This window comes from Girardinichthys multiradiatus, chromosome 24, assembly GCF_021462225.1.
Source record: "Girardinichthys multiradiatus isolate DD_20200921_A chromosome 24, DD_fGirMul_XY1, whole genome shotgun sequence".
NCBI lineage: Eukaryota > Metazoa > Chordata > Actinopteri > Cyprinodontiformes > Goodeidae > Girardinichthys > Girardinichthys multiradiatus.
In genome coordinates this window covers 20,584,492-20,604,501 of record NC_061816.1, presented here as the reverse complement: position 1 = coordinate 20,604,501, position 20,010 = coordinate 20,584,492, and the positions used below count along the sequence as shown (strand labels likewise).

General features: G+C 40.2%; 1 long non-coding RNA gene across 2 annotated transcripts in view; it reads left to right on the top strand.

The window, feature by feature from the left end:
• LOC124861761 overlaps positions 1–19,734 on the top strand; it is a 42,746-nt gene extending 23,012 nt beyond the window's left edge. Inside the window, exons 2-5 of one of the 2 annotated variants that reach the window (XR_007036738.1) lie at positions 9,640–9,760; positions 11,811–11,948; positions 19,098–19,204; positions 19,289–19,734. This is a non-coding gene — a long non-coding RNA (uncharacterized LOC124861761). The remainder of the gene's footprint in view (positions 1–9,639; positions 9,761–11,810; positions 11,949–19,097; positions 19,205–19,288) is intronic. The other variant, XR_007036739.1, reaches the window with a different exon arrangement.
• Positions 19,735–20,010: the final 276 nt, after the last annotated feature.

The window sequence follows — 20,010 nt, the reverse complement described above, 5'->3', positions numbered from 1 at the left end:
CCCTTGCAAGATAAGATCCGGGGTGGTTTGATAAAGGATAGCAGGGGGGGTGAAGGAAAATGTTAGAGGGAGAAACAGAGGTGAGAAAAGGAGCACCTAGGTGGTGATGGAGGGTTAAAATTGGAATGGAAATAGTACTTGCCCTCCAGTGTTTCTTTTCCTTTTTTTGGGGGGTGGGAAGGTTGAGAATGCGGGTCTCTCTCTTTGCTCACCCCCAGAGCGACTAATTACAATTCACATGTCACACTCTCCACACATAATAAGAGTTCGGAAACAGAATTAAAATATTCCAAAGACCTGCAGGGGGTGTCATCTCGGGAGAACCAGGGGAAAGTGTGTCTCTTTTTTGCACGGGGTGAGGAGTGAGGGGAGAGAATAGGCTGCGCATGTGTTTATGTGCCAGTGCATGTGGCGTGTTGTTTGTGAGGGAGAGGCTTGGGGGCAGGCAATGGAGGGAGTGCGAAAAATCGGCACCAAACCCACGCTGTGCTTTCCTAACCTCTCTCTCTCTCTCTCTCTCTCTCTTCACACATCGGGTGTTGCCTTCTTGGCACAACCAACACGACTGCCTGTTAGGGTGGCAGTGGGTAGGGGGTGATGGAGTTTTTAGGGGGAGGTGGAGGGCATTTGAGTGACATCTGCTCTGCTGAGACGAGCGGCAGGCTTGCTATTGGCACAGGCAGTCACGGTGTTGGGAGCGTTGGCATGAGGCTGACGCCGGCAGCAGGAGGCGGATGGCCTTAACGGAGAACCGTTTGCTCAAGCAGCATGACATCTCCTGGAATGAAAGCACCCCTCTCCCCCCTTCCAATCACATATACACACTCCTGGTAGTTGTCTTTTGCCTCCATGCATGCAAAACTGACACTCCATCCTCCTTCTTTTGCTCTGTCACTTCCCACTACTTGACAGTTTCTCACCTCGCACTTCAGGTTTTCCAGAACCAGCCCCATCCAACGTCCAAGCACAGATTTGCTGCTGATAGACAGTTTCGGCAAAATGGACACCAGGGTTCACTGATGTCGCCAGTTACTTTCCCCATCTACTTTTCTTTTATCCTCTTTCTCCTTTGAAAATACTGTTAATGAATTAGCTTGCATCTGCAAAAAAGGAAAAACAATCAAGGAAAAATTAAGGAAAAATAGATAGCTAGGGTAAGGAAAACACAGAAGAAAGATAGGAGCGTGGATGGGATATGAATGGACAAGCAGATGGTTTGAAGAATATATAGATGAATAGGAAATGGATGGATGGATAAATGAGTGGTAGGTAAAAGATGTAGGGTAAAGGAAGGGTGACTAGATTGATGGATTGATAAATGAACAGATGGATGGATGGACGTCCTTCCATCCATCCATCTATCTATCTGACAGATGGATGGATAGAAGAGCAAATGGGTGGATGGATGGATGGATGGATGGATGGATAATAGACGGTGAAAATGTATAAATGGGTGGCCAGTGAATTAACAAATCAATTGATAATCGATAATGGATAGATTGATGGTTGGACAGTGTACATATGGAAGGGTTGGTAATTGACAAATGGGTGGATAAAAAGCTTTTATTCACAGAATTTGTTGAATCTTTACTAAATCCCCATTTTTAGTGGAGAATAGAGGCATAGAGTACGTTGAATTTCATAAAAATGAGATGGGAAGCTATTTATAAATATTAGGTTTAGAAATAACAATGCTAACCGTGGCTAACTTGGCACACAGTAGACTTGAAACATAGCTGTTTTTCTTCAATTATGATTGAATTGTACAGAACAAAAGAATAGAGGCATAGAGAATATTTAACTCAATTGGACAAAAACTTGAAGGAAAGCTTTAAACAAGTGTTATATATAAATATTAGGTTTAGAAATTAACAATGCTAACTGTACATTTCAAGTTCACATGGAAAATGGTGGACTTGAACTTGAAATGTAGCTCATTTTTAAAGTTTTTTTTACTAATCAGTCAATAGTGATTAGTGGTAGAGAACAACACATTAGAAAACTATGGAAAGTTTTAGTTAATTGGAAAAACACAAAATGGAGAACCTTAAAAAAGGATGTTTGATAATTAATAACGCTAATGGTGGACTCAGCTGCTTTTCACAGGATTTGTTGATTTTCTTTTGCAAATAGTAACTTCCACTAGAGGACATAAGAATAGAGGCAACCTTTAGGTGAAAAAATAAGATGAGTGACGTTTATTAGATTCTATCTAAACGAATCTACCACTGTCCTCTGTCTTTCTCTCAGAAGTTGTTTCCCCACTCTTTCATATCACCGCTGTTGTCGAGGCACTGTGACGCTGACGCGGAGTAAATTGATTTCCTCGCTAGATGCGATGGATGAATAGAGAATGAACATCTTCATCGCTGACCCTGGCACCGATTGCTTCAGTCCCCCACCACCACCTCCCCCTGCCCGCTCCGGTGATTGACAAGGCTGCTAACGAGTGCCGTCGCCGGTCGTGTTATAATTTCACTGAGCTGAAAAACAGCCGAGGCTTCGGTTTCGGAGTAATGAGCTCCTGGAAGGGAGGGAGGAGAAAGACAGAGGGGAAGAGGGGAGGCTAACCCCCTCCATGGCGAGGTGAAATAAAAGAGTGAGAGTAAATAAGAAAAAAAAGAAGCGACAAAGCACATGCAAGTAGATTAGAAAGAAGTTGAGGTTATCATCCACTTGAGAGGCACCGATTCATTGTTTATCTGGTGCCTTGATAGATGTCTTTCAAGCTGGGGGTTTCTTTTATTTATTTCTTCGTCACTTAAAGCGAAGGCATTTTAAAAGACGCCTTAAAACACTGTATTAGCATTAAAAGATTGAACATCTTCGCGTGCACACATATGCGTGGGCATCCATGTTTGCAAATTGCAAATCCCCGATGTTGTGTGTGCACACATATAATTTATTCCTCCACGTGGGGGATGAGGGCAGGTCTCCCTCTATGTTTATTTGGATGATTAGGATATGACAATATGTTGCTGATGATCAGGTTTATAATCAGCTACCATTGCAGATTATTCTAACCTTGATTAAAGACCTGCAGTCTCCCTATCATCTCTCAGCTCAGCCTAACAAGATAGGACGACGCGCTGATTAATGCCAGAGTGACTAGTCATGACACAAAGGACAGGCCTGCATCACCGCAGGAGGACTGTCATGTATCATACTTTGTTGTCTCTCTGATTCGTCTCCTTGATGCAGGACCTTTGTCTTAATTATTTTTCTTTTACAAATGAATCCGTGTGAGACTGATTCAGTTTCATTACTGCAATAATAAGGGTGATGTTGTTGATGTCTGCCATGATTAGACATCAGGAAGAGACGATGTGCTTCTACATTTCCGCTGTGCAACCAGTTTACAATCTTTGTCACAAACTTGTTGTCGACTTTCTATTGTCTACGCTGACAATGGTTTGTGTGTGGGTTTGTGTTTGATTCATGATGCTGCGAGGTGTTGCTGAGGTCCCAGAGGTGTGTAGAAGAGGTTTAAGCGAATGAGTCGTTCTCACCGGTTATCAGATGATGACAGCTTAGATACAGTGTTCTCTGGCAGTAAACTGGCTAGAGATCACACCAGCCATTCACTGACCTTTTATTGGGTGTAACGATCTGCAGAACAGTCCAGCTTACTTTTGCTCCTGTGTGGGATTATTGTGCCATGCTGGCAAAAGCAAGCTCTCCAGTGGGCCACGGTGTCAGCTATGATGACACCGTGGTTGAGGTGTAGGTCAGCGATCTAACATAGGTCAGCATAAAAATTTGTTTTTTAAATTAAACAATACAGTATATTTTTTGTCATACTTTTTCAGGCACAATATTCCACATTTGTATGTCATTTTGTAGCAACTTTAGCATAAGGGATATTTTTACAGGCTTTTAATATAAAGCCTAGAGAAAATAGAAGGGTGAAAGAGGTTGAATAGAAGGACTTATGTTTGCATGGATGGACGGACGGACGGACGGACGGACGGACGAAGGGGTGCACAGTTTGATGGATAAATGGATGGATAGGTGAATGGATGGAAAGACAACAGATGAATTGGGACAAATGCCTGAATGTGGCTCCCTGGGAATAGTCATGGTCTTACAATCGTCGCAATCAAGTTGTGGGTTTGATTTCAGCTTCTTTACCCAGCTCATGTTGATGTGCCCTTGGGTATGGCACTTAACCCCAAGTTGCTGACTGGTCTGTGTGTATTAATGCATATTCGTTGTGAGTGCAGGTGAGTAAAATGTAACTAATTTAAAACGCTGTTCCGACTAGAAAGGGTCTATGTAAATTCAGTCCATTTGACAGTGGAACGGAATAATGTGTGAAAAGCTAATATCTTTCCATACTTATCCAGAATGCATAGCAAACTTATGATACAGTATCAATATGCTCTATGTGTAAAATCTTTAACCAAGTGCTTTAATTCTATTGAAAACAATTTTATTTGTTTGGTTGAAATATACTTTCTCATATTCAAAACGACATGGCATTTGAAAAAGTACAAGATGATCACAAAACCTCATAACAAATTAACCCATTGTGTATAAAACAGGTTATTGTATTGTCTGCTACATAAAGTTGACAAGATCAAAACATATTAATGTTAAAACAAATCAATATTTCTTATTAAATGTCCATGTTTATGTTTTGTCTATGAATCAAATACATCACTTTCATTTAGCATTTTAGGTAGTGTGAAAAGCTGATCTGTTGGGCTGTTCAATGGGCTAATTACCATCCAAGCACATGTTTATTGACAGACTCAGATTCAATTTGTCAGAATTGTTCTGGTGTCCAGGTGTGTGGTGTGGTGTCCTGCTGAGCTGTGGGACAGTCTAAATGGAGGTCCAGCCTCACATTGTCCTGTTCCCTCTTTGGCATTAAGGCATTCTAGTGAGAATAATTTGTGTTTAGTGCCCTGCTGCGGTGAGAGCCGACCTGTTTGACCAACGAAGCTGACCTAATTCATCCTTTCTAGGAGTGCATTTGTGCTGATCGCAGAATGGCTGTTGTGTCTAGCTGGGTGCACACTAAGCCTCGTTGTGGCTTGTGTGCGTTTAAGGGACACTGTGCATGTGACCTCTCCTCCAGTGTCTCCACAGCAGCGGCTCAGCCGGTGGGTAATTCATGCTAAAGCCTGGCCACTCAGCTGTGTGCAGCGCGTGCGGTCATGGAGCGCCCTCTGACCCTTGTCTCCATGGTGATGGGATGTCCCATCACAGGAAGCACCTGGCCACTCCCTTCTCCTATTTGTTCGCCTTTATCTTTTTCCTGCAGTACTTTGCTGAAGTATTCAGGGCAATTCTTCTGAAATTGTTTCTGTGACTTCATCCAGGCCTCTGCATGAATGCAAATGTCATTTATGTGGACTGTGAAAGAACCACAGTGCTGGTATTATTGGACCTTGGTGCACCATTCAACACTGTTGATCATGGTATATCACTAGAGTGACTGTGGGTTGGTCTGATACAGCACTTAGCTGGTTTGATTCTTACTTAGCTGGTTTGATTCTTACTTGAGGGACAGGGATTCTTACTTGAGGGACAGAGATTTTTTTGTGTCAAGTCGGTAACTTTATATGAGAATTTGTAAAAATCACATGTGGGGTTCCCCAAGGTTCCATCCTGGTGCCCCTTCTATTCAATTGCTACATGCTCCCCCTATCTCAAATCATAACAAACAACAAGATAAGTTGTAACTACGCAAATGACACACAGCTCTACATTACAATGTCACTAGGTGACTATGAACCTATTAAAGTGTTGATGTGCCATAACGTGTTTAGCTGAATAAAAACAAAACTGAAGTAATTGTTGTTGGATTACAGCCAGACTGTATAATGGTATACCTGTACATTACTTGACAGCATCAGTGCAGAAATGTGTGCCCAATGAGGATGGAGAATGTCTTATCTGGAACACATGTTTTGTCCATTGACCATTTTAAGGCAAACGTTTCAGTTGTTTGTTCTAAACATTTTACAGATACAGTGGAAAAACCAGCCAATGTCCAAAGAAAAACTTTGAAAAGACCTTCATCAACATTGGACAACTACTGATGACGCCTTTAACTGCTGGTCCTTTTTTCACAATTTTGTATTTTTTTGCTGTTTTGCAATTATTTCGGGTACTAAAAGGAGCTGTCTACCCCAGGACTTTTTTAACCACAATGAGTCAATTTGAACCTGCTTTGGGGGACTTGTTTACCTGCTTTCTCAACCAATGATTTAAAGTCATTTCCCATAATCTTCTTATAATCTGCTGTAAAGAAATTGGGTCATGACTATTTATGGTAAATAATCTACACTGGTAAGGGTTGCCGGTTCGAACCTCCCGCTCCATCCACCACAGTTGAGAGACACTTCACCTCCCTTGCCTACTGATGGTGGTCAGAGGACCCTGTGGTGCCAATTGTATGGCAGTCTGCTCCAGGGCAGCTGTGGCTACCATGTAGTTTACCACTGTCAGTGTGTGAATGTGTGTATGAATGGGTGTATGACTGATTGTAGTGTGAAGTGCTTTGGAGTCCTCGGACTTGATAAAGTGCTATATAAGTACAGGCCATTTGCCATAACCATATATAGTGTTTATTTATTTTTGTTGTTTTGCTTGCACTATTTGTTTTTATTTTATTTTGTTTTCTTTATATTATCTTCCTAGATGTGTACCTTTTACTTTGTCTTGCTGCTGTGGCAATTCAATGCCCCCCTTAGGGTATGAATAAAGTCTTATCTTATCTTATGCTCCCCTCCGATGTGGCTGAATTAAAACAATTCTGCAACAGAGTGGGCTGAAATTCTTCCACAGTGAGAATGATTTTTTGACAACCAGTTTATTTGGTCAAATCTGTTAGATGTTCTGAAACATTGAAGTCTGGCAAAAAAAAAAAGCAAGAACAAAGGACATCTATAAAATCTATTGGATTTTAGGTGTGACAGTCTAGGGAAGTCACAATATGGTCATGAATTTTTTTACAAGAAGTTAAAAGAATAGTATATTTATTTTGTGATAGACAGCCCCTCTTTAGATTGTATGTATTTCAGTTAATGGTGTTTGGCACCATCCATTTGGTTTTGTGCTGAAGGTGGACGGTGATATTCTTGCAAAGATTAAACAGTTCTGTCATGGCTTTAGGTAAGTCTTAATGTTTTACCCACAGAAACAGATAACTGTAAACCTAACAGTACAGGTCCTTCTTAAAAATATTAGCATATTGTGATAAAGTTCATTATTTTCCATAATGTCATGATAGAAATTTAACATTCATATATTTTAGATTCATTGCACACTAACTGAAATATTTCAGGTCTTTTATTGTCTTAATATGGATGATACATACATACAGCTCATGAAAACCCAAAATTCCTATCTCACAAAATTAGCATATTTTATCCGACCAATAAAAGAAAAGTGTTTTTAATACAAAAAACGTCAACCTTCAAATAATCATGTACAGTTATGCACTCAATACTTGGTCGGGAATCCTTTGGCAGAAATGACTGCTTCAATGCGGCGTGGCATGGAGGCAATCAGCCTGTGGCACTGCTGAGGTCTTATGGAGGCCCAGGATGCTTCGATAGCAGCCTTTAGCTCATCCAGAATGTTGGGTCTTGAGTCTCTCAACGTTCTCTTCACAATATCCCACAGATTCTCTATGGGGTTCAGGTCAGGAGAGTTGGCGGGCCAATTGAGCACAGTGATACCATGGTCGGTAAACCATTTACCAGTGGTTTTGGCACTGTGAGCAGGTGCCAGGTCGTGCTGAAAAATGAAATCTTCATCTCCATAAAGCTTTTCAGCAGATGGAAGCATGAAGTGCTCCAAAATCTCCTGATAGCTAGCTGCATTGACCCTGCCCTTGATAAAACACAGTAGACCAACACCAGCAGCTGACACGGCACCCCAGACCATCACTGACTGTGGGTACTTGACACTGGACTTCTGGCATTTTGGCATTTCCTTCTCCCCAGTCTTCCTCCAGACTCTGGCACCTTGATTTCCGAATGACATGCAGAATTTGCTTTCATTCGAAAAAAGTACTTTGGACCACTGAGCAACAGTCCAGTGCTGCTTCTCTGTAGCCCAGGTCAGGCGCTTCTGCCGCTGTTTCTGGTTCAAAAGTGGCTTGACCTGGGGAATGCGGCACCTGTAGCCCATTTCCTGCACATGCCTGTGCACGGTGGCTCTGGATGTTTCTACTCCAGACTCAGTCCACTGCTTCCGCAGGTCCCCCAAGGTCTGGAATCGGCCCTTCTCCACAATCTTTCTCAGGGTCCGGTCACCTCTTCTCGTTGTGCAGCGTTTTCTGCCACACTTTTTCCTTCCCACAGACTTCCCACTGAGGTGCCTTGATACAGCACTCTGGGAACAGCCTATTCGTTCAGAAATGTCTTTCTGTGTCTTACCCTCTTGCTTGAGGGTGTCAATAGTGGCCTTCTGGACAGCAGTCAGGTCGGCAGTCTTACCCATGATTGGGGTTTTGAGTGATGAACCAGGCTGGGAGTTTTAAAGGCCTCAGGAATCTTTTGCAGGTGTTTAGAGTTAACTCGTTGATTCAGATGATTAGGTTCATAGCTCGTTTAGAGACCCTTTTAATGATATGCTAATTTTGTGAGATAGGAATTTTGGGTTTTCATGAGCTGTATGCCAAAATCATCCGTATTAAGACAATAAAAGACCTGAAATATTTCAGTTAGTGTGCAATGAATCTAAAATATATGAATGTTAAATTTTCATCATGACATTATGGAAAATAATGAACTTTATCACAATATGCTAATATTTTGAGAAGGACCTGTATACTGTAGCAAGTTGAAGCAAAAGTAAAACTTATTAAAGCTATAAAAATATAAGAAAGGTAAGGGCTTTCAAACTAACGTTTTCACCTTTTATGACAAATGATGCCTATTTTGGGTTTCAACAATCTCAAATACAGATCTCAAACAAAGGGTAACTTATAACAGATCAACAGTCTTTGCATTTTGCGGCTACAGTCAACCATGATTGTAAAGCAAATAAATTATAAAGTTTAAGGGAGAGAAAATCTAACCGGTGTTTGTATTTTAGAAGTTCGGCAAGGTAAGTCTCTCAAGTAAATCTCTTAAAGACAGACAGAAAGATAATTCCTTTTTACTAACTTTCTTAGACATGATAACATTTTGATAAAGTTTTGCATTGACTTTTTGTAAAGTGGAAGACGGAGCAAGGTTAAAAAGTGGAATTATGTTATTAATAGTAAAGGCAAACAGAACCTGATATGGTGTTTTCGTATAGTGCTAAGTAAGACTGTACTAGCTTCTTTAGCAATTATCTTTTGTTGCCTACCCCTCTTGTGGAAGGAGTCTGTCACTGTTTGCTTGACAAATGTCAAGTTAGTGCTCTTCCCCATGGTTTTGAAGGTAGTAAAATGGCCATAATGTACATTTTCTGTATTAACATTTCCTGAAAAGAATGGGTTGTATGTTATTCTGTAATTTTTGGGGGAAAGTGAATGCTTGGTTTTAATGAGCTGTTAGCTGTTCATCTAAATAAACATAATTAAACACCTATAATGTCTCACTGTGTGTGTAATAATTCCAGAAAATATTTTGAATTGCTTAAATGAAACTTAAATGATTTTACTTTTTTATTATATTTTAAATTATTAAGGTGCACCTGTGTGATTAAAGAGGTCTGAGATGCTATGACACAGCATGAAAGGATAAGCAAAAGCAGAGCTGACTGGTTCTTGTAGGGAGCTGATAATACTGTACATGAAGATCCTATTCAGGTGTGTAAGTGTTCTAATCCTAATAGAGCCAATATCCATATATTTCCAATGGAAGTATAACTTCATGTGTGACTTTTACCTTTATTTTTATATTTAGGTACTGTTTTATTTTTAAACCCCTTTATTCTGTGATAAAAACGCATTTTAAAAATATCTCTAATGGTAAAAGTGAACACCAAGATGTTTAAGAAGCTTCTAAAATGGGATGACATGACATGGATTGTCCAAGGATCTTCAAAAGTTGATTGTTGAGGAAAGTGTACAAGTTTGACTTTAGAGCTTAAATGTGCAAATAGCAAAGCCCTCAAAAATCTGGTGGTGTTTTCCAACTTCATCTAGCTGCATAAAATGTAGCCCGTTGTGAATAATGTGCTTCTCCTGAACATTTTAATTAAAACGAACACCCTTGTATGGTGAGTCAAAGAAATATGGTGTCGTTGTCTCATCCTCCCCTCCTCCTCTTTCTTTCCTGCATTCCTCCGAAGCCAAGTAATTCCACTGCAATGCCACGATGCCTCCGTTACCTTCAAGGAGATCACTGAGAGCGGTATTAATCATTGTCTGCTGCCGTCCCACCCTTCCCCGGGATGTTTTGCATCCTGCGACACCACTTTCAAAGACTACCTTCAAACTGGGGAGGGTGACAAAGTGGTTCTAAAAGACAAGCGGCGCCGAGCATATGGTGAGGTGGGGACGATGACGGGGCGGAGGAGAAGTGGTGATGGTGGGGGGATGCAGCCATACCATCCTGCAGGGTAGATGAAAAAAAAGAGGACGAAAAGGATGCAGATTTTTCAGTTCTTCACTAACTTGTCTGACTTGGTGAATCCTTCATCTTAAAGCTTGCTTCTGCAAAGAAAACCAAAACAAACACCTGCTAAAGCTTTATTCACAGCTTTTTATGTGACAGGACATACAGCTGACCCCACCACAGGCCCCACACAATTATCATGTATAAAAGTACACAACTTTCCAGATGCAACTTTCTAGAGTTCTTAGTCCTTTATGTTCATCTTAAAATATAAAATACTAAAGTTCAGCATGATTTTAGGGCACATGTTTCTAAATTGGGCAAGCTTTAAATTGGTAGTTAGGAAAATCTGAAACTGGGAGATAGGAAGAACACAAGAATGAAAAGAAAGAACTAAGGACACAAAGAAGAAAAGAAAGAAAAAGAATGGACATGAGATGGAGGAGGAGGACACATGAGAGAAAACAAGGAAACAAGAAAGGACACAATGAAATAAAATGGGAAAAAAACAAGGATGGGAGAGAGGGAGGCAGTATTCGATGAAGGAAGGAAGGGCAGAAACAAGGAAGAAAGATAGGAATAAAAGAAAGAAGGACACCAAGCTAAAAGGAAGGTAAAATGGCAAAATTAGGTGAAGAAGTGAGGCAAAAAGGAAGAAAACGAGAAAGGAATGAAAAAACAAACAAGGGAGAATTGGAGAAAAAGGAAAGCAGGGAGAACACAAGAGAGAAAAGAAGGACACAACAAGAAAGAAGGACACAAGGAAGAACAAAATGAGAGAATGGAGTGAGAACGCAATTAAATGAGAGAAGACTGAAAATTTGAGTCTTCAAAAAAGAAAAGAAGGGCATACAGGAGGAAGGACAAAATGAAGGAAAGATGGAAGTATGTAAGAAAGAAAAAACAAAGGATACAAGGAAGAAAAGCAGAACAAGACATTTAGGCAAGATGGGGAGTAAAGCCTGGAAAAGCAAATATTTTTTCAGTATTGAACTTCTATTTTCTTTTTTCATACTTATCGAGACTTGGAAAATCCTGAAACCAGGTTCCATACTTTCCCAGACTGCACAGGAACCCTATGGGCATTAATGAAAGCACAAATGTTGTGCTAAGCTTCTTCTGAGTCTTTGCCACGCAAACAACTGAACGCCTTGGCGTGCTCCTGTTTCCCTGCTGCCTCTGATTGGTTCTGACAGATATTCAGGGTTATGGTGAAGTAATTAAAGAGCCTCAGGGTGTGAGCTGTGGAGAGGCCTTCAGCGTCGGGTAACATCACAGCCTTCCTTCTCTCCCTCTCAGGTAATTGCTTGCAGCTGCCCCACCGAAGAGGCATCGATTCCCCCCTCGCTGTCTCCCCCTTCATGCCTTAGATCCTGCAGACCACTCTGATGTACCTGACGCTCCAACACGCCAGAGCCACTGCTGAGGAGTACCCAGGTGAATGCAACCAAGTAAACATCACAAATTGTGTTTGCTTACAGTGTCCTAAAGGGGTAAAGGCACAGAGCTTAAAAGCAAAGTGGATGGAATAAACAGTTGTATGTTTTTAAGAAAAATGCATCTCTACATCCTCCTCTCTGGAGACATTTAGAGAGCATGTCCAAGCATGTCTTCACTACCCCCTGCAGGACCACTCAGGTCTTTTTGGACCCCTAGGCCAACCCTGATACCTATTTTGCTTCTTTGCATTCACTTCAGCGCACATGCAACAGATCACATTAGTAGTAACCAGGCAGTGGACGTGCACGAGCAAGCAGAGAAGCTGAGGTTTTTAAAAAGTCAAAAGTAAAGTTTTAACTTGAATTTGCAGCTGAAATGTTGTCAAGGTTAGACAGAATATTGAAAATGAACTAAAACTCTCTTCTTCGTAACTCGGAGCTCACACAAGGTCGGTGCATCGGCTGAACCAACCATCAGCACCTCCGCAGCCATTTCCATTTATTTGTTTCTTCCAATCTTTCTTTATTCATTCGTAGTGGGTGTGCAACTGGTGATTCACCTCAGATAAGCTCTGTATTCCCTGGTGGATGCTTTGAATATGTAGATTTCAAAGTTAAGGTTTGGCATGGCATTGAGGAAATTATTATTTTTTTTTTTGTAGTTAAAAGTAAGGCAGTAATTAGAAAAATGCAAACAGAAATGGGCAATGTGATGCTCAGAATTTAGTATTCAGTGACCGCTATCAACTTAGAAGCTGTCAGTCATTTGCATGATGCAGCTTGAGTCTCACATTTGTTTTTCCATTTCTTTAGATTTGCTATGAAATGAAATATGGGTGAATGACTTAGAGAAACAAAAAAAAAACATTCTGAACTTAAAAAAATGTTATTTAAGATTATCCACATAAATGACATATCAATATCCAAACAGTACAGGGGTCAAAATGTTTGAGCACTTCATGACTGGAACTTGACTGCAATTCATGAGGCTATACACGATAGGTTATGGGCAAGCCCAATACCTTTTATTTCAATAAGAAAATGAGATTGAATACCTCAGACCAAACAGAATACATTAAAACATTCTGTATCATGAGCTCTTCACATTCCAAACTGACAAACAGCAGACCTTATTCACAGGTGAAGTCCCTAAAACTAAGTTCTTCCTAGCAATCTCCCACCTCTGCTACATTCTTAAAGGCCATTTCTCAACATTAAACATGCAGATGCATCTTCTGTGTTCATTTAGCCCCTCATCAGGAAGGTTGTGGATCCCAGCAAAACATAACGCACCATTAATCGTGGGGGCAATGTAGCTCACATGCGATCAGCAAAAAGAACGAACACAAATAAGACAGTGACGGGAGTGACTTTCCCCTCCGCATGCCGCAATGTATTTAATGTCTGTACAGTCCACATACATTTACTACAAGCCTTTTTTATGTCTCTTTATGAGAATGTATGTTTTGGATTGGCCTAGTCAAAGTCTAGACAACAATCCAATTGAGGTGCTTTGGTATGACATTGAAAGGTGTGTTCCAAACCCTCCAACGTGGCTGAATTTGAATTAAAACATCTCTGCAAAGAAGAGAGGGACAGAATTCTACAACAGTGAATTAAATGTCTGACAGTTATCTTAAAAGCTTGATGGTATTTGTTCCTGCCAAGTTTCAAAGTTGGTTTAGATAAGCAGACTGTAGAAAGGTAACACTGCAGAACTCATCTTATAATGCATTCTTATTAGAAAATCTGTATTTTATCAGTGTTCCACTCCGATGTCTGACCTCTGATCTGTCTATTCAAAGTCCTTTGGCTAAAACAAAAAAAACATTGAACATTTTTAAAAATATGCAAGCAGCCGTTAGACACAGTCTGTCCTTTAAATATACTCTCAGACATGTCAGATACATCAGTCTAGCGATTCCTCCGCATGGTGGAACAATCTTGGGCCTATGAAACCACTTTGCATGTCCTTTCACTCCAACTTTTCCAAACAAATAACCAAACAAAAAAGAAATACTCCACTTGAATTCTCTTAGAACCTTCAAACATTTATTGACTATTTGGCTCTTCTATAGAAGCATACAGTGCTAGTATGATGAAAGTATCACTCTGTTTTGATTGTTTTGACAGTTTCATTCATCCTGGCAGTGACGGCGAGATACAAAATGACAGAAAACATGCCTGACATGTGCTAGCATTGTTTACATTTGCTTATATTATTTACGTACCTGGTGACGAAGGACCTCAAACCAGAGTTTTCTTTCTGGTGACGTTAAAGAAAACATTCCCTAAGGGTCTTTAAAAATCTCCGACATCATGTCTGTGAAGAAAGGATGACAAGTGAAGACAAAAGCAGAGTTGAACATCAGAGGCTTAAATGACAAGAAAACCTAAAGCGCTGTGATATACAGTAAAAATATCAAAAAGCTTGAATGATACACAAGGAAAATAAACAACAGACCACTTCAGCTACAATAAAACTAGAAAATTATTGTTGCTATTTAAACTCTTTCACGTGTTTCATCCAACATACTGACAGCACTGACTATTAGATTTCTTTTCTGATGCAAAAAGTGAATTGTTTTGGAGCTATTAAAACATAAAAATGTCTCCTTTGTTGTTGTTTTTTATTTATTTAAGTATTATACAATAGTAAAACAAAATCTTTATATAAATAAAACAAATAATTTCATATTTCATTTACAGGACTATAAGATGGACTAGTGTTTTTAAAATTGAAAGAATAGGGAGAACTCATTAATATTTCTACAGTGATCAAACAGCCATGTTTTTGGACCGTGGAGTACCTGTTGAGAACACACACATGGGCAGAACATGCAGAATCCGTGCAGAAACAGCCCAGGTTGAAATTTGAATCCGGGATCTTCTTGCTGCAATGTACCAGTGTTAAGCATTGCAGCCTGAAAATGATTTGAATCCTCGGAAAACATCTTTATTAGTTTAACAGCAATCCGGCTTTTCCATGTTACAAATGGTATTTCGACTTTGACATCACCCTAATCTTTAGCTCCATCTAAATAGTCCCTATCAGGTTTAATCTGGACTCTGGTTGGTTCACTCCAAAATGTTAAAATAAGTTAAATAAAAAAGTCCTAAATCCGCCAGGTGTATGTATAATTTTTGGTGTCATTATATGTGTTATTGAAAATCTTCGTCGTCATCCGCTTTATCCGGGACCGGGTCGCGGGGGCAGCAGACTCTGCAGAGGCACCCAGACGTCCCTCTCCCTCTACACCTCCACCAGCTCCTCCAGGAGACATAGTCCCTCCAACGTGTCCTGGGCCGTCCCCCAGGGCCTCCTCCCGGTGGGACGTGCCTGGAACACCTCCCGAGGAAGGCATCCAGGAGGCCCGAACGAGAGACGTGAGGCCATCCCCCAGTGGGCCCACCACCTGCAGGGGAACCATGAGGGACCGGTGCAAAGAGGATTGGGCGGCGGACGAAGGTGGAGACCTCGGCAGCCCAATACCCGGATGCTTAGGCTGGCTCTAGGGACGTGGAATGTGTTATTGAAAATAAAATTCATTATTGTGCACTTTCAAGTATCAGTCTTTAGTTTAAACCAAAACCTCAGATTTGTCATGATGTCATCTCCTGCCGCTTTTTCCCTGCAATTGAAACTTTTTTTTTTTTATATAAAAGCAGTTACAGGTATTATTTCCGGGAGTATTCCAGATTATTTCTATATGACTTGCCAGCTCTGTTATGTTTATTTAATTCCTTAATATTAAAAATTGTAAATACAAAGCATATTGTTACAGTTAATGCAACTTAAAATACATCCAAACCAAAAATCCAAGATGAATTGTCTTGTCACCTTTCTTCTTTTTTCTTAACTAAAACAGTTTACTAGAGCCTGCATATATTAGTCTTGCTTTCAGCTAACCCCCAACCGTGTAAATAATGAACGAAGTACATTAGCTTTTTGTTAACACTAACTTAAATGGTTATTTCCTGTTTTTTAAGTGAGGTTTTGTAAAGTTAATACTGGTAACAGTTCCCTTAGCTGTAGGTTAGTAGACAGTCACATTACTGTGAATTTGGTGAAAAGTGAAGAAGTTGTGGATTGTCAGCCATAAAATGCCTGTTCTAGTTGACCAGAACTATAACACAACTGGGATATAATGCTGTGGTAGTGGATATATATTCAGCAAAACAACATCAATGTTTCTATGTAAAATTACTGGCATTATACCTTTGTTATTTGCATCAACAAGAACAACAGCATTGCCCCATCGTCTCTTTTTTTTTTTTAAATGACAGACTCACGATCACCTCATTCATGAAATCAGTGGATTGATGCGGTGTATATATGCTAATTTCCATCAATCCCTAAGATGTGCATACTTTTTCAGCACATCTTTTTACTTCTGATAATGAAAATATTACTGATAATAACTTTACAAAACGGGCTTCACGGTGGCATAGTTGGTAGCAGTGTTTCCTTGCAGCAAGAAGTTCCTGGCTTCAACTCCCAGCCGGGGATCTTTCTGCATGGAGGGCGATGACATGCAGCAAAGGTCGCTGGGGCTGGGGACTCGAACCAGGGTCAGCAGTGTCGAGGACTGAAGGCTTCGTATATGGTTCACGTGCTCTACTGCCACGCCACGAGCAGTGCCCCATTTAAAAAAATATATTTTAGAGGACTTCTATCAGAGGATCTATGATGTTTAAGATATTTGATTACCTCTTAGTTTGTTCAATACAAGTTATACCCAAAATGGCAGCAGAACAATCAAAACAACACAAAAGGGATGAAATTCTATGAGATAAAAACATATGAGATGAACATAACCAGCATAAATCCTCCCTTTCCCATGTTCTTTCATTAAGAAAGGCCCAGACGCACTAGTTAAAGTATTCGTGTCTACTGGAAGTGAATACAAGCAACAACAGGCAAGCACTGATTAACCCTTCATATGCAATAACTCTTCACTACCTTTATGGATAAAGGAGGAGTGACATCAAACTTCTGGTTTACTGTAGATCTGTAACCCTCTACTGCTTTCTTCCAATAAACCAGTGCAGACATCAGCTGTAAAGCTTTTCACGGGAGACAAATCATTTGATTGTGTAAGAGAACAGTTCTATTCTGAGAGCAATTTTTTCTCTATATCACAGACTTCTTGACAGACGGATGGTTTGATTGGCAGACAAACAGGCAGGTTGATAAACTATAAACTCCTCATCGCAACTTCTTTATGTATTTGAGTTGTTTATGCTGTCTGTAAATTGTTCTGGATGATTCTGTTGCTATTTTTGATAGAATATTGAGCCAAGAGGGGCCTTTGAACTAATTAGATTAAATTTAGAAATATAATAGCATGCTTGATGAATGGAACTAGATGGTTACATGGAACATTTTCATCTTGCTCTTTTCTTATTTCTGTCAGTGATATTTAAAACTTATTTGAGGACACACTGGTTTCTGTTATCATCTAGCAAAAGCAAACTGCTTTAATTCTTCTTCTAGAAAACCACCAGGACATATATGATCTCAATATTTGTTAGCAACAAAAGGTGGTTATTTCCTTATCAGCCGGTAAAAAGGTTGTTTTGTGGGTATTTATAGTGCACATGTCACAAAAACCATGTTTCATTATAGTCATATGTAAAAATTAGGACACCCTGTGAAAGCCTGTATTAACATATCTAAATATATGGATATTTAAAATCAACTTTAACACTAATGAAAAATTGGGGTGCAGCGCATGGCGTAGCGGTTGACCCATAAATGGAGGCTTCAGTCCTCAACACAGCTGAGTCCCGAACCCAAAGACCTGTACTGCATGTCTTTCCCGCCTCTCCACCCTATTTTCCTGCCTACTTTCTAAAGAAATTACTAATATAAAGGCAACAAGTGCCACAAAAAAAAAAAACTTCCAAAAAATATAAAATGATAATAAAAGACTGTTTTAAAATGAAATTTAAAAAAGTAATTCCTCTTCATTTATTCCAACTTAAAATGGAAAAAAATGAGACAAAGGTGTATCATAACAGCAGTCCCAGGTGTGGCTGTTCAATCAAGTTCACCCTGAAAGCAGACCGTAAGACACTAAAAGAGGTCCCCAAAACCCCTAAAATATCATCGTAGGGCTTGCAGCAGGCTCTTGCTAATGTTGCTGTTGGTATGAAGGTGCATTTCTGTCCGGTGTGCAAACAATTGCTTTGTAAGAAAAACATAGAGGCCAGATTAAAGTTTGCCAGAGAGACATAAACAGACATAAACAGAACTTCTGGAATACGGTCTTTGAACAGATGAGGCTATATTTGAACTATATGGTCTGACTTAGAGTATAACAAAAACAGAACATCATACCAACTGCAAAGCATGGAGGTGGAAGTGTCATGGTTTGAGGATGTTTTTCTGCAGCAGGACCTGGCCAGCTCATCATCATAGAATCCACAATGGATTCTGCCATGCATCAGAGGGTGCTTGATGAAATTTGAGACCAATCAAAAAATGAAAATAAAAATTGAACTGGAAGCAGACCTGGAACCTGCAAAATGACAATAACCCAAAACATTCCATTAAATTCAAGGACTGCCTGAGAATGAGGAAATGGAAAGACCTGGGCCTAGTCAAAGCCCAGAGCTTGATCTCACTGAGGTGCTCTGGGGTAATTTGAAATGGGCTGTAAATGCAAGAAACACCTTAAACATCTCACAGCCAAAGCTGAAATTAGAACTTGATATCTGAATATTAGAACTGAATATTCAATAATAGAATCTAATACTTCCACGAGTGTAGATAGGATTTGCACCTACATCATATGTCATGTTGAATAGTAGATTTTTCTGCACCCAGAATTATGGTAACCGACACAATGAGAAGTTTAAAGAATGCAACCCTCTAAATGCGGCCCATTCATGAACTTACTTTTTATGGTTGTTTTGAATTGTCCTATCAGAAAGACACACAAAAAATTACACTTTTGATCAAGTCTAACAACTTTTTAGCCACATTTAGACAAATGCTCTCATGTAGATTGATTTTCTTTTTAGTTTTGTACCAGTTACACACTCTTAACACAGATGGGAAAGTTGTCTTTTTTTTGTCGGAGTTCTGGAATCTCTCTGTTTGTGTTCTCCTAACCTGCTACTAACTGTGTTTCAACCCTAGAGGGCGCTGACGTTCCGGGTTTCCTGGGTAACAGGTGCAAGTCATCTACTGATTGATGTCTGGGTGTATTTAAGCAGGAGGCTGCCAGTACCTCATCGCTGACAGTGGTAACATTACCAAGCCAGCTGTATGTCTAAAAACCTAAGACTTCTCTGAGTACTTCGACTCATTATTGTTGTGTTCTCCTTCAGGTGACCGACCATGTTTGATTCCAGTCTTTCGCTAACACTAAAGCACAGTGGATGTTCTGGATTTTGGCCAAGGTCTTCAGTTCAGGATTCAAACCTCAAGCACCCTCTTTGGACAACTACCTAGCTGGCAGCTTCCTGGCTACTCACCAACACCCAAGTCGTCAACAGCCTGTCCACCCTCCATCGCACTCAAACCCGGACATAACTCCAGCCCCTCGGATTCAACTTACCTTATCACAATGACCTCAGTGTTGAGCTTCGCGACTCTGCATCTCCAATTCCCCTGGCGGTTCTGGTCACACTCCCCTATAAGATACAACCTTTATTTAGCTACTAGTTTTCTCACGGAGGTATTAAACTCACCTGCTCTTCCTGTTTTTACACAGTTGGTGGTTCCAGGTCCCAGACTTACCACCTCATCGGTTACAATAAATATCTTAAACTTCGATGACTGATCTCCCGAGTGTCATTCTGCATGTGGGTCAAGACCATACCTAAAACTATGACATTTTTTACATATTGTCAATGTCATCTCTTGCTTAAGGAAAAAGGGTTTGCTGCATCACTACAATTGCTCAGATACAATAGATTTGTTATACATCAACACTGCCTATCACTCTTATTGATAATGTGGTGGAGTGAGGTATTCAGATGTGCCCATCTGGGTCGACAAAACCCAGGAGATGAATTAACTTGACTATCTGGAGGAAGTAGAGGTTTTA